The sequence below is a fragment of the Oryctolagus cuniculus genome (genome assembly GCF_964237555.1).
Source record: "Oryctolagus cuniculus chromosome 17 unlocalized genomic scaffold, mOryCun1.1 SUPER_17_unloc_2, whole genome shotgun sequence".
NCBI classification, from domain to species: Eukaryota; Metazoa; Chordata; class Mammalia; order Lagomorpha; family Leporidae; genus Oryctolagus; species Oryctolagus cuniculus.
The window spans coordinates 1300820-1316365 of record NW_027208203.1 but is presented as its reverse complement, the minus strand read 5'-3'; the positions used below and the strand labels follow the sequence as shown (position 1 = coordinate 1316365).

Sequence of the window (15546 nt, the reverse complement as noted above, 5' to 3'; positions counted from 1 at the left end):
AGAAGGAAAGAGGATAGGAGGGAGAGAAGGGATGAGAGGGACTATCATATGTTCTTAGAATTGTATCTACTAAACACATTGAATCTGCTAGAAACTAATTAAAAATTAAAATGAAAAAAGAAAAAGAAGGCTTTTACATAATTTGTCAGGGAAGGCAGTGCCGGGGGAAACATATTCTCTTCCATCTGGACTAACACACGTAGATGGACAAAGGCCAGACTAGGAGGAAATGGATAAAGATAGTGTGAAATGGTGTTTTATAAACCTAAATAACTTTTTGATTCTTATATTAAATGTGTGAGCACAAGTGAACAGCATAAAAATGAATTTCCCACACACACTTTTGGAGGATACTGTGGGACACAAACAGGCAGAGAGAGTATAATGTGAAAGATAAAATGCCTTGGAGTGGGCAGGCCTTGGCGGCGAGAACACGGCTGTGTGTGTGTGACAGCTGGGTCAGAGCCCCTCTGGGCAAGTGTACGTTCGGATGCTGGTGACACAGACATAGACATGTGTACACGGGTTTATATTACACAAGCTAGCATTTTTCTTGTACTGGAAATCAAATTTGCTTTGTAATAGTTTGTACATTTTGCCTCTGACAGCAAACATTACAAATAAACAGGAAATGAACAAGCAATAAAATAAAATACTCACTATAGTAAAGGTGCATTGAAAATGTTCAGATAAAAATGGAAACAACTTTAAAAATATTTCTTTAAGTTTAAAGAATGTAAGCTTACGGTAACTTCCTCATTACTGTAAACACTTCGCTTTCCATTGTATCAAATGAAGGTTATTTGACAGAACTTCTAATTAAAATATAAATTTCCCAATATATGGATTTCATTGTGTTTTAAATAGTGAAAAGCCATTGGTGTCTGTGTTACAGGTGAATATTAAGCAAAGGAACATTGGCAAGGGCGCCTCCCACATCATATCAGCTCATGCAAAGGATGACACAGCCGTCACAGACACCAAGGTTGCTATGACTTGGCCACAGTTCTCATGACAGTGTCATCTATAAACTATTAATAAGCTGGGGCTTAGATAGTATTTTCCACCAGCATTCATATCTTTTCATATGAAAAACAGATAAGGGAGGAAGAGTGAAGCGAAAGCACTATTCTTAGAGAATTTAGCTACTGAAATCTGAAGTACATTAGAAAACTATAGTACTCTGGTCATTTTTTCTTTCTTTTTACAAAATGCTTAGCTATTCATTTGAAAGACAGAGAGAGCTCGGAGAAAAAGAGAAGACACGTGTATTCAGGTGTCGTTCCCCGTCTTCGTGGAGGAACGACACAGGACCCTGCGCTGTTCTTTTGTCTGCTCGGCCCTTCCCGGGTTTGCTGCTGGTTCTTCCCGGGTTGGCTACCGACCCTTCCACCTCCGTGGAAGGGCAGTTCCCCCTAGCCACTTTCCCCACTTCCGCGGGGGAGCCCGCAGCTTTACATGGGGTGCTGGCAGTGGCGCGCTAAGTACACGTGGGACGGGTGCTGCAGGGTGTGAGGAACAGGCGGGTGGGCGGAGGGAAGGCTGCCAAGTGGCCGCCCATCCTGAGTGGCCCTGGGAATGGCGGGGGGGGGGGTACTGGTGTCCAGGGTCAGGGGCTGGGCAAGACCCGGTCCCCAGGACAGGGCCTGCAGCCCCGCCTCAGCTCCATTGCCCAAAGGTCACTCTGTGATCTCCCCATGCTGGGCGGGGTGAGCTGTGCCTGCATCTCCCCCTCACTGATCCGGGAGCAGCCCCGAGCCCCAGGCCTGAGGACACCCAGCAGTCCCTGTGTGCGGAGGCCTCGGGCGCTGCCTCACCCCCACTGCTAGTCATCTTCTGGCCGGCTGCCCCACGCTCCCCAGGACCCCTGCTTGGCAGCCGTGGCCTAGAAGGAAGTGCGTGGCACCTGGGGTGCACCCCGGAGCTTGGGGGCCACCCCAACTCCTCCTGGGCTGTGTCCTGCAGGGCACGGGTGGGGCCTGAAGGGGGCGCCCACTCGGGTTGCTGCCTGCGGCTGTCTGGCCAAGGCCCAAGGGTGTGGAGCACAGGATACAGCAGGTGGAGCCCCTCCTGGGGGATGGGGTGTGGGGGTAGCCCTGCTGGGCAGCCACCCGCAGGTTCCCTTCTCCCAGCCGGATTCTGCAGGAAAGAGGTCGCTGGCTCTCTCTACAGCGCGCTCCTCCGTGGAGATGGGCAGGGCCATGGGGCCCCTCTCCTGCTGTGTTCAGGCTCCTGGGGTGTGATGAGGCTCCGGTCCCCAGGCTGTGATGGCCCTGGGGTCCCGTGGTCCTTGTGCTGTCCACGTGGTCCGTGCAGAGGAAGCTGGGAGGGAGGCACAGAGCCAGCACCCCCCGCCACGCCTGCCTTGCCCACCGTGCCTTGGCCGGGACCGGCCCATCCATGTCGCTGCCCAGGAGGGTGGCCTGGGCGCCGGTTGGCGCGGGGGGCTACTGCCTGCTCTCCAGGCTCAGGGACGCGCTGGCGGTGGTCTTGGGCTGTGCCACCTCTTCTGTCTGCACCGTGGCGACGCTGGTCTTCTGCAGCGGGGGCCCGGCGGGGCCCTCCTCGGGCGAGGCGCCCCGGAGCAGCAGGGCCGAGGAGGGCAGGGTGCTGCGCAGGATGTGTGCGACGTCCTCGTCCCGGATGCGCCGCCATGTCGTGCCTGGCGCGACCACCCTGGGCAGTGGCCGCGCCTCGCCTTCGCTCCCGTGGCTCCGGGTGGTGTGCGCTGGGCGGGGGGCTCCTGGGGCCCCGCCATCGGGCCTGCGGGCCACGCTGACGTGGGGTAGGGAGGAGTAGCGCTTGACCGCCTCCGGCCGCACGGGGGCGCTCACGGGCAGGAGCGAAGGGCTCTCAGAGCTGGTGCGCTGGTGCGCGCGGGCCGGGGCCGGGACCGGATCCTGGCCGGGTTGGCTGCTGCCCCGGGGCCGCCCTCAGCTCGTCGCAGCGCGAAGAGCAGAGGAAGACGGCGGGGAGCGCGGGCCGGCCGCGGCGGGGCGTCGCGCCCTGGGAGGTGGAGGCGGAGTCGGACAGCAGCTCCGTGCGCCAGCGACGCCGCAAGCCGGGCGACTCCTTGATGAAGGTCAGTTGGCGCTGGAAGCCCGAGCGGTCGGAGGACTCGCTGCCGCTGGAGCGGGTGGAGGCCACCACGCACCAGGCCCATTCGGCCCCCACGCGCCCCTGCCGCCCCCTCGCGGCCTCTGGGGCGGGTCTGTCCGGCGGCGGCGGCCCGCGCCTGGCCGGCCTCTGCATGAACGGGATCCGGACGGGCGACTTCCGTGTCTTGTGGTGCTTGGCCAGCAGGGCCCGTGCCACGTCTTGGGCACGCGGGGGGCTGCTGAGCCAGGCAGAGACCCTGAAGCTGGGGTGGAGGGGGGCGACTTCCTGGGCAGAGGCTGAGAGGCGGGCGAGGTCTGGGAGGAGCTTGAAGAAGGGGTCTTGGCCAGAGGAGCAGGGTGGGTGGCACTCCTGGCGGGGGGGCGGGCGTGGCTCAGCGCCGCCAGCTCCGATATCTTGCCCGGCCGGTGCAGGCTCCGAGAGCGCTGCTTCCTGGGCGCTGGCGCTTTGCCTGCGGCTGCTGGCTGTGCCAGGCTGGGGGACTCCGCCGCCTTCCTCAGTGTGGCCCGGGGCCAGGGACAGCTTTGGGCTGGGGCCGGGTGGCCGGGCTGAGCACGTAAATCACTGTCCGCCCCTGGAGAATGGCCGGCACCCCCGCTGCTACCTATTGAACAGCGTGCGGCTTCTCGGGCCACCAGGGGCGCGGGGGCTCGAGCGCTTTTGGCTGAGGCCAGGCTCCCTTTCTCTGGCCGCCGGGCACTGCCCTCCCTGCCCCGCCCCGGGCTGGCGCCTGCTCCTGCGATTGGATAGCTGTGGGGAGGGGTCCATGGACAGAGCAGACCATAGGGACAGGAGCTAGTCAGACTCGGAGGCCGCCTAGCGGGGTGCCGCCGCGGCCGCCTGATGCAGCCATGTGAGGATGGAATTGGCGCCCTCCTGGATGGCCCGCCACTCGACGCTGTCCAGGTCGGAGGCCCGGTCTGAGCCGGCCGCCTCCTCGCCGAAGTCCCAGGGCGCCTCTGCCGGCCGCTTGTCCTGCCCAGCAGCCCGAGCCTTGCAGCGCTGGAGGCCAGAGGCCGAGGGCCTGTGCCTGGGCATGGCTGAGCCGATGCAGCAGCGCGGGAGTGCCTCCTCGGAGCGCGGGCTGGGGGAGCTGTCGTGCCCGCCTCCTTGGTGCAGGGCCTGGGGGACCATGGGCTCCAGGCCTCCCAGGTGGCTGGCCGGTCGCTCACAGCCTTGAGCGAGGTAGCCGAGGAGCTCAGGGAGTAGCAAGGTAGGGTCTTACCTGCGATCAGCCTGGGCTGGGCCCCGGGGGGTTGGGGCGGCTGGGCCCGAGCGGCTGCCTTGGCTGGGACCCGGGCCTCCTTCCTGCCCTGCTTCAGGGCCCGCGGGATGGGGCGGCCCGGCCAAGGAGGGCGCCTCGTCAGAGTGGTAGAAGCAGTACACGGCCTCCTCGTGGGCGTCGTGAGGCACAGGGACTGCCTCCCCCCTTCCCCGCTGACCCCGGTCCAAGTGGGCACTTGGGAGCTGGCCCAGGGGCAGCTCCAGCCCGGCCGGCTCCTCCCTGTGCCCCGGACCTGCTCCGGGCTCCGGCCGGCGACCCCGGCCTTAAGCCGGTGCCTGGAGACCTGGCTGGCGGGGGCCACGAGGCCGGCGGGCTCCTGCCTGTCCAGCCGGCCCCCTGGGGCTGCTCCCTGGGGGGCCCTTGCAGGGTCTCCTCGCTGAGGGACGCTGCGCTGGAGAAGTTGACAGGCGTGCCCTCGGCCGAGTCGTCCTCCAGGGCCAGGGCGGGCCCCAGCATGTAGACCAGGACGGGCAGCGCGCAGCAGCTCCAGCTCCTGGTCCGCGGCCATGAGTGTGCGGGAGCCCGCGGACGCCGGCCCCTCCTGTCGTCCCACATCCTCTTCTCGCGGGCGGTGCCCAGCGCCACCGCGACCCCCGCCGGCGCCGCGGTCAGCAGCAGCAGCAGCTCCACGTAGTGCTCGTGCAGGGTGAGCGCACTGAGGCTGGAGGCGCAGGAGAAGTTCTCGTCCGGCTTCTCCACAGTGAAGCGGACGCTGCCGGCGTCCAGCTCGGAGGCAGGTGGCAGCGCTCGCGGCAGTCGGCGATGTCCAGGAAGCGCTTCACGTAGCTCTCCCACTGCAGGCTGAACTGGCTGCTCTGGGGCTGGCCGGGCGGCGCGGCCGGCGGCGCCTTGCTGAGGCTGGGCGGCATGGCCTGCCCGGGGCTGTCAGGCAGCTTGCTGGGGCTCACCTTGCCGCTGCCCAGCCCGCTGCAGGGGTCGCTGGGGGTGGAGCTGGCGATGGACGGGCTCTCAAAGCTGCCCAGGGAGCTCACGGAGCTCCAGCAGCTCAGCACCAGCGGTGTCTCCTGCACACAGCTGGATGGCGTGACATCCTCCAAGGTCAGGCCCCGGCCCGCGCCACGCCCGGTCCAGCTCCGCCTCTTCGGGGCCTGCCTCCTCCAGGCCCTGGAGGGAGGAGTTGCTGTCCAAGTCTCCGGCCTCGCTGGGGCCTGGGCATCCGGTCGAGGACAGCGAGCTGCAGTGGGACAGCGAGATGGGCCCCTCCTGCGCCACCAGCCTCTGCAGCGCCCTGCTGGCCGCAGCTGTCCGGGTGGCCCCCAGCTTCTCGGGCACCTGGCTCAGGCCCTCCACCAGCAGCCAGGCCTGCTTCCGAGCCGCGGGGGCTGCCTTGGGGCCGCAGGGGGCCCCCGCGCCTGCCCTGCCCGCGGCCTCCAGCAGCGGCACAGCACGTGCTGATAGGTGGGCGACAGCTTGATGGTGGGCACGCGGGCGTCGGCGCTGGCGGCGTCCCGGGTGGGCCCCTCGGCCTGGCCACCCCGCAGGTCGAGGTCGAGCCCAGCGGGCCGCGGCTGCCCGCCCAGGAGCTCCTCGCGGTGCGCGGCCAGCGGGCAGGGCCGCTTGTGCTCCCGCGGTCAGTAGCCGTCACTGGTGCTGCCGCTATTGAGGCTGTCGTTGGAGAGGCTGGCGTGGGCCGCCTTGAGCCAGAGCAGTGGGTGCGCCCGGCCCAGGTGCCGGGCCGAGCTCCATCTCCAGCGCCCACTGCTTGCGCACGTAGAGGCTGGGCATGCAGGTGCGGGGGGGACACGGCAGTGGCGGCCGCCTGGTGCTTGGCGGGCCGGTGGGCCAGCAGGTTGTGCAGCATGCCCACGGCGCCCAGGTCCCACACCAGCTCCTGGTCCCGCGCGCTGCGGGCGGACAGGTTCCAGAGCCTGCCGCACGCGTTGCTCACAATGGTCAGGCTGTGCGAGGTCAGGTGCTGCAGCAGTGTCTGCAGGCAGTTTGTGATCGCGGAGCACCTGCCTGGGTGGGGGAAGTGGGGGCGGGGTCAGGTGTGACCGGAACAGACGGCCCCGCCCACCCTCCCGGGATTGGGTGGCCGGAACTGACGGCCCCGCCCAGCTCTCCGGGGATAGGGCAGCCTTTGTGGGCATTTGGGGGCGTGGACCAGCAAGTGGGAGGGATGGTGGTGGTGTGTCTCTGCGTTTCTCAAATAAATTTTAAATTAAAATTCAAAAATAATAATAATAATACTTTGCTTATGATATTTGTATCTGCTTATGAAAGGTATGCTTTTAAAAATCATTTCAAATCCTGGTACACTTGCATCATCATCATCAATGTAATGCTGATTTTCCAAAAGAAATTAAAACTATTCTCAGCTTATTTCCATTTGCATAGGTTTGGGAACAGGTTTCCTTTTTCTTCCTTAGAAGTTTGAAATATACCTGTAAGCCTGAAATTTTGGTTGTTTAACTTTTTTTCTTGGTTGCAGTTTTCAAAATGTGATTTAACGTACTTGGTTTATGTATGAGGTTTTCTATTTTATGTTATATTTGTGTTTTGCGAATTTGATTTTCAAAATATGATAGATTTTGATCTATGTAGTCAGAATTTTACTCAGGAATTTCACACATTTCTCTAAGTAGGTTGGTAAAGACTATAGTTCCTACAAAAGAATGATTCTGTTTTAATTCCTGAAATAGTTTTTTTTTTTTACTTTGACTTATGTTTCCTTAATCGCTTTTAATAATGACCAAAGAAAAGACCCAGTCATTTGCCCTCCTTTGTTTCTTGGACATGTCTGACATGTGGAAAAAATGAAGTAATCATTGCTCATTAAGTTGCAAAGAAATGCATGGCTGAACAACAATAAATATGCATGAAATCAGATAACTGTGATGCTGATGTAATGTTCTTATATTGGAAAAAAGTAATACTGTGTTTTCATGATGCGATCTGATGAGTCTTAAATGTTGATAGAAAAATGTACTATGATAAAACTATGCATAGATTTAAATATTTTTGTAGAAATACTTATCTTTCAATTCCACGTTTCTAAAATCTTCTCAATGTGCCCTTGTTTATTTATGCTAAGCAATCTCCTATGAATCCCTTGTTGTTTTTGTACAACCCAGTACTGAAAGTGAGTCTAGTCTGACTTGTTTTAAGGTTGTACATTATGATTAAAAAGAAATAAAATAGTACATTTGCAGTTGTTAAATTCTGGACTCTTTCATTTTCAAAGATTTATTATTTACTTGAAAGGTAAAGTTCCAGACGGTGAGAGAGAGAGATCTTCCATCTGCTGGTTCACTCCCCAAGTGGCCACAATAGCTGGAAATGAGCTAATCTGAAGCCAGGATCCAGCAGCTTTTGGGTTTCCCTTGTGGATACAGGGACCAAGTACTTGAGCAATCTTCCACTGCTTTCCCAGGTGCATTAGAGGGAGCTGGATCAGAGGTGGAGCATCTGGGACTCAACCCAGCACTTATATGGCATGCTAGCACTACAAGCAGCAACTTTACCCACCAGGACACTGTGCTGGCCTCAAAATTTTGGATTTTTAAGACAGAAATTTCGCCAGCGCCACAGCTCACTAGGTTAATCCTCCACCTGCAGCACCGGCACCCCAGGTTCTAGTCCTGGTTGGGGCACCAGATTCTGTCCCGGTTGCTCCTCTTCCAGTCCAGCTCTCTGCTGTGGCCTGGGAGTGCAGTGGAGAATGGCCCAAGTGCTTGGGCCCTGCACCCCATGGGAGATCAGGAGAAGCACCTGGCTCCTGGCTTTGGATCGGCACAGTGCGCCAGTTGCTGTGCACGGCTGTAGCGGCCATTTGTGGGGTGAACCAATGGAAAAGGAAGACCTTTCTCTCTGCCTCTCTCTCACTATCCACTCTGCCTGTCAAAAAAAAAAATACAGAAATTTCACTGATTGGAAGCTAAAGATGTTTGTCATCCATTCTCTCAAAGAGACTTGGCACTGTATAGCAATAAGCCCAGAGTACCCAACCTTACTATTTAGATTGCCTGTCTATGCTGAGGTACATGCATTGCCAGCTGTCACTTCTTAGTGAAATTCGATTGTACTTAAAAATAAAGCAAAAGAAATACCAGCACTGTTTACAAACATGAAATTTAAAATAAATACATAAACCTTCAAATGCAACAGTCCATAGTTTCTTATGGTTTCCTGCTGTAAATTTTCAAAACATCAAAAGCCAAGAATAAAATGAGGAACAATAAGACAAAAATAAAATACTTAGCAATACTGCTAATGACAATAATGTTAACAGTTTAGTTACATGCCCTATATCAATTGAGTTCTTTCAAATTGGGACCCAAGCACACAGACCCCCATAACTACCTTAATAAACACTTAAAAATCTGGATTATTTTGTAGAAAAGTGCTAATCTAACCCAGCCCTCATTTGAAAAGACATTTATCCTAGTAAAAAGGAAAGAAAGCCAAGGCAAAACAGTCAAAATGAAGACTACTCTGATCATTGAGGTTTCAGATGGTGAAGTTTAGAGCTGTTCTCATGGATAATCCACACATACATAAATATCTTTCACTTTCATTAATTTTCCAAATGAAGGCAAAATGCTGTCAATAAGCTTTTGGAAGGGCATTACAGAGTCTATCAACCAACTTTGCGTGGGAGTATATTCTACACATTTCATTTCTCCAAGGTGGGACAGAACATATTTCACTAGCAAAAGGTCGGAATCAGGATTTCTAATACTCCCTAAAAACACTTTAGAAGAAATATTTGCCTAAACTTTATTTTTAATAGTCAAGTAGCATAAAAAAAGAGTACTTTCAATTCATTGCCATTCTCACAGTGTTCTAAACTCTTCACTCTGGCTCTAAAACAAAATTGCATCACAATTATTGTCAATCTTCATAATTACTCAGAATATAAGCCAATGATGCACAGAGATTTGATTAGCCATATTGATAATTTAAAAGAATTGGAAGTAAAATACTAGGCGGGGAGTGGGGGCAGCAGATAGCATGGTAAAAATAGTCTTAGATTGAGGCCGGTGGTGTGGTGGGTAAAGCTAACATCTGTACCACCGGCTTCCCATATGGACACTGGTTTGAGTCCCAGCTGCTCCACTTCTGATCCAGCTCTCTGCTATGGCCTGGGAAAGCAGTAGGGGATGGCCCAAGTCCCTGTGCCCCTGTACCTGCGTGGGGACCAGGAAGAAGCTGCTAGCTCCTGGCTCCTGGCTTTGAATCGATGCAGCTCTACCTATTGTGGCCAATTGTGGAGTGAACCAGCTGGTGCAGGACCTCTGCTTCTCTCTGCCTGTCCTCTCTCTGTGTAACTCTGGCTTTCAAATGACTAAATAAATCTTTAAAAAATAGTCTTAGATTCGTCCTGTATATAATTCACATTCACCAATAGGCATACAGGCAAACCTCTAAAATAAACCTTAAAACTACACTTGTTTATTTTCTTATATTCAATTTTTTTCTATGCTTTGAATCTTATTTTAAGAACAAATCTTTTGAAGGCATATACTCATTCTGTTACTTGTGTGTTTATTATTTATGGTTCTCACCACATTCAGAGTTTTCGGATCTCCCTTTGAGCAGTTCTTTATTGCTTTCTCATCCAAGTTAGCTGGAAACATCACTATAAGCTCCAAACTCAGTTTTTGCCCATTTTTGGAGATGCTACAATGTGTAGGGTTTTGCTTCTAATTTTTCTTTTTTTAAAAAATTATTTTGACTTTCATTATTTTAGTGGTTTTTTATTTCTTAATTAATTTTATTGCCAAATTCTGTCATTGTAAAAGATACACTGCACACTGTTTTTCTTACACATTAGTGTTTGGGTTGCTTTCATATTTGGCTTTCATGAATACCACTGCAGGGAGCCTTTCTGGGCATGTGGATTTTGTATCTTTTAGTGGCATACCTGGGAGAGAAACTGCTGAGTCACTAAACAGTCCCATGTAGAACATGCTGAGAAACTGCCGAATTACTGTCCATATTGGCTGCACTATTTTACTGGAAGTTTATGAAGGCTCCATGCTCTTCATGTCCCTATCAACATTTATCTATGGCTGAATCAGTCATTTTACTGAATATGAATTGATGCCTTCCTGAAGAGTTGATTGCATTTCCGACAACTAACAGTCACGGGAGTGACACTGGTCTGGGGAGATTTCAGCTAGCACAGGTTTTCTGCACTTTTCTCAGTGTCACCGAGTTGTTTTCTCAACAAAGGACACCTCTGGGGCTCCCAATCCCCAAAGCAGAGCCCTGGAAGCTATTTTGCAAAAAACTCTACTGGCCCCTGGCAACAAGCCAAGGCACAGCAGGAGGGGGACACAGTTCTCCTGTGGCAGGCTGGGGGAGGGGCAGGAGGCAGCAGGAGCCGCCCCACACCATTGCCATGGCCTAGTGTGGTGGAGTGCTTGCCACCCTGAACTGCTCTGCCCATCAGCTGGCGCCCCACACCCCCTGGGAGCTGGGATGCTCAGTCCAGTGGACAGATGAGGAAACCGAGACAGGCGCCTGCCCACCTGGCTGCCACGTGGATGGCCCTGTGGTTTTGGCCATCATGGCTCAAGCTCAGTCTCCCCCACCAGGTTCCTCTCCTGGGACCCCCACCTCCACCACCGTCCAACCACGTCGTGACTTGGTGCCAAGGCAGCTGGCGTTGAGTGAAAGGAGACAAGATAATGCCAGCTTTGAGGATGGCAGAGCTCAGTAAAATGATGTGACTGCAATAAAGCAGGGAGAGAAGGGGAGGGCCCAGAAAAAGTGGGGCCAGCTGGGACTCTGGATGGGCTGGGCAGGCGAGGGAGGGAACCTGTGGCTGCAGGTGCTGGAGCAGCATGTGCAAAGGCCCTGGGGCAGAAGCATCTCTGTAGTGCTCACGGCTCAGCTAGGAGGCCAGCAGGCCGGAGCAAGATGAGCCAAGGTGAGTGGCAGAAGGCGATGTGACAGTGATGGTGGTGATGAGGTCAGGGGGGCCTCGGGGTCTTTGGCAGCCATTGATGGGGGTGGGGGCAGAGAGGGACATGTGCTGATCTCTGTCTTAATGGAGCCCTTCCAGTGGCTGCATGGGGCTTGAGTGGCAGCTGGGAGCCTGGCAGGGGGCTCTTGTCACCCTGGAGCAAGGGGAAGGTGCACCGCAGCTGTGGGGGTCTGGAAGGGGGCCCAGAAGAGGAGTGGTGGGTGGCCCTGGGCGGCCCAGGTAGGAACCGCGTCACCACACACTGCTCGCTCCTGAGCCCTGAGCCACATTGCTCTGCCTCCTGTGACCCTCAGGCTCACCCCTCCCTCTGTCCCCTGCCGCTCTGCCGACCTTCGACCTTCCACTGTCACTGGCCTGCTGCATGACCTCCCCTCCCCACCCACCCACGCTGCCACCTCCCATGCAGCCCCCTCCCCACCAGCCCTGTGACTCCTTGTCTCCCACCGGTTGGTGCTCATAGCTGGGTGGCTACAGCAGAGCACCCCCAGCCTCACCTGATGCCACTGTGGGGGCCTGAGTGCTACCACCCTGGGGGAAATTGGGAGTGCCCCCCACAGAAGGGGGAGTGAGGCTGGCCCACCAGCACCCCCATAGCACCTGGTCCGGGGAATCTCCATGTACCCAGCCTCACTCAGAAGGGCCCTGGCGGGAAGGCATGGGTGCAAGGATGGGCCTTGGAGAACGCTCACAGCTCAGTGACATCAGCACTCTGCAGTGACCTAGGGCAAGTCCCCTCACCACCCTCTGCAGCCTTGCTGGGCCCCCTCTGCCAGTCAGGATCGGTAAGCCCTATTTTTGCAAGGCCTGGGAGGGCCGTGGGGGTGTGGGTTTGCAGTGACCTGGGACAGTGTCTCGACAGACCTCCATCCCTTAAAGCAACAGACACAGCTGGGAGTGACAGACGGGGCTGCCGCCCCAGCTCAGGCACTTCTCAGCCGAGCAACCTACAGGGAGCCCCTCCTCCAGTCACTACAGAATGGAGCCCACCTCTTCCCAAGGCAGCGGCACGTGCACCCAGCGCACAGTAGGTGCTCAGTAGTGGTGCTGGAGTGCATGGACCTCACCCTGCAGGCAGCTGGACCGGGCGCCCACACAGCCCCTGCTCCCAGCTGGGGCAGCTATGGGCCCAAGGGGGTGTTTCTGTCTCCCACCCATGATGGGCTCAGCAGAGCAGCAGTGAGGGCCCCAGCATGCAGACAAAGAGCTGTTGTTGCTGCAGATCTAAAATCGCCATCTCTGATTGCTGCTGAGCAAGCCGGCCGCAGCCGCCCGCTTCCCCATCCAGTTGGGTCTATATCAAGAACGCGCTGATTAGTGCTGATTGCGCCGTGATTATGGGGAGTGCACCACCCAGCCCCCTCCCCAGGCTCTGTGGGGAGCTGCTCCCCCTCCGAGGCTCTGGCTGTCACCCAGGGGCCGCTGACCCAGGGCTGGGATCCGCATTCCTCCGCCAGCCCCCGCAGGTCACTTCCCCCTCCCAGGCCTCTCCCTCCTCTGCTAAAGCCTTCCAGTCTCAGGGAGGCAGAAACAGCGCAGTGCCCAGGCTCCGGGTCACCATGACCGGTCATCGGCTGGAGGAACACTGTACACGTGTGTGTGAACACATGTAAACATGTGTGTATGTACAGTACATGCCTCTGGCTGCACTTGAGGCTGCCCTCAGCAGGTGCACGGGAGCCTCCATAGCCAGGGCTTCCCCTCCCTCGGCCACAGCGCTGGCCTTGAGCGCTGGCTCACATGCAGGTCCCACCACCATGTTGGAGGTGCGGCTTTTGCACCTGTTGGGGCAACCGTGGTGTGACTGGCCCAGCACCCCTGACAGTGGTGGGAGGATCTGAGGAGAGGTCATTGTGTGGCCACCACCCTGCAGCCCACTCGGCGCTCCCTGGGAAGAGAGACAGCCTGTTGGCAGCCATGCTGTGGATCCTCCTATGCTTGCCTTGGTGACCCCTTGGGGTCCTGCATCTGCTCTGTGAAATGGGGGCGGCTCAGGGCGCCCCAGTGCCCTGGTGCAGGGACTCGGGATAACTGGGAGGCACGTGCTTCTGGACTTGATGCACAGAGGTCAGAATCAGCAGTCCTGTGGGGGCACAGTCACTAGGTGACAGGGGTCAGTGGTTCTCCTTGGGGAAAGCCTCCTCCTCCCGCTTGTCCCCCAAGCCATAAACCCAGCCATCAGTCAGTCCTGCCCCAGGCTCCCCACTCACCTAGCTGCTGCCATCTGACCTGTTTGCTGTACAGTGGAGCCCCTTGCTGGCACCCCCCCAGCCTGAGCCCCCCATCAGCCATGCCTGGACCACAGCAGGAGCCTCCTCACTTCTGCACAGCAGACAGAAAAATCTCAAAGTGCAAACAGAACACAGCCTGCCTTGCTCCCAGTGGAAACATCCAGGTGAAGCCTTGCACCTGTGGCCCACGAGACTCCGGCTCTCTCCCCTGCCCCTGTCCAGCCTCACTGTATGCCACCAACTCCATATCATGGCCCCTGCCAGAGGGCAGGTCCCTCCCCCTGCCCCCATTGCTAGGCAACAGCTGCTCACTTCTGAGGTAGGAGCCAGGGCTGAGCAGCAGAGGCTGCAGCAGCTGGCTCCATTCCTCCAAGATATGTTGTGGAAGCTGCTCCGGAGTCACTAGGGAATTGCAGCCTCCAAGAGCGGGTCTGTCCAAGGTCACTGAGATGAAAGTTAACACAGCCCGGTGCCGCAGTACCAGAGCTGACAGGACCCTCAGAAAACCGGCGGGCACCCAGCACACAGGCTGTGTCCTGAATTCCTGAGCCCAGGGCAGACATGGATAAGCGATGACCGTGCACTCCACCAAGCCCAGGGCAGACATGGCTAAGTGATGACCTTGGTTACACTCACTAGGCAAGAAGAGAAACTTTGATTTAAGATAAGGAGTAGGCGCTCATTCTGTGCTAGAGAAATATTTCATTACCTTTTTTAAAAGATTATTTATTTGAAAGAGTCACACACAGAGAGAAGGAGAGGGAGAAAGAGAGAGAGAGAAGGAGAGGGAGAAAGAGAGAGAGAGGAGAGGGAGAAAGAGAAAGAGAGAGAGAGAGAGAGTCAGTCTTCTAACCGCTGGTTCACTCCCTAATTGGCCACAACAGCCGGAGCTGCGCTGATCCGAAGCCAGGAGCCAGGAGTTTCTTCCAGGTCTCCCACGTGGGTGCAGGGGCCCAAGCGCTTGGGCCATCTTCTGCTGCTTTTGCAGGCCATAGCAGAGAGTTGGATTGGAAGTAGAGCAGCCAGGACTAGAACCGGCGCCCAAATGGGATGCCGGCACTGCAGGCGGCAGCTTTACCTACTCCACCACGGCTCCGGCCCCTCATTACTTGTTAATGGATCATTACCTCGGTTTTTGCGTTTGTTATTTGGCATATTGGAGATATTTGGTTTCTTCACTGTGGTGCTTTTTCTTGTTATACTATGACTCTAGATTAAGTGGACTATCTGTTTTTGATGGAGCCTTAGGGCTTGAGATGGGTGTGGCCTGAGAGCTCTGTTTGGCGTGCCAAAGGTGACACTCCCAGGTTAGGCGTGGTAAATCTCTCTCTCTCTTTTTTTTTTTTTTTTGATTCAAAAGGGAAGTAATTCCGCACAGCTGAACAAAGTTGGAGGTAGTTAGCAGGCAAATGATATACCCACAGGAGCCAGAGATTGGAAGCTCCTTCCCAAGGACCACACAGGGAATCTGTTCTGCCCTCAGAGTGGGCTCAAATTCTCCTTCAGTCTCCCACTGGGTTGCCAAAGTTACGGAATTGTAGCATCTCTGGAGAGTGCTCACGTGAATTCCGTGAGTTCTCTCCCCCACCGTCTCTTTTTTCACAGTCTCAGTTCAGTAGCACCACAAATTTACTAGATCCTAATCTCCTGTTAATTCGCCCCGCCCAGAGTCAGGTTTTTCTGCTAGGCTCAGGGCCGGTGCAGACCTGAGGTTGCTCTGCTTATGACGTATGTCCAAGATGGCGCCTGCTCTTTGTCTTGCTCGCCCTTGAGAGGTGAGCGGAGAGAGAGAAACCCGTGTCCGTACCACTCACCTTTCTCTCTCTCTCTCTCTCTCTCTCTCTCTCTCTCTCTCTCTCTCTCTCTCTCTTCCAGTTAGCCTGGTGAACTTTCCCCCCCCGGGGGTCGTTCCCTCTAGTCTCCTCTCTCCACTTGCCTGCCGGTGTCTCAGGCTATTGAGG

At 56.0% G+C, this 15546-nt stretch overlaps 1 pseudogene; it reads right to left on the bottom strand.

The window, feature by feature from the left end:
- LOC138847879 (adenomatous polyposis coli protein 2-like) lies at window positions 1-6513 on the bottom strand (annotated as a pseudogene).
- Between the last annotated feature and the right edge of the window lie 9033 nt (window positions 6514-15546).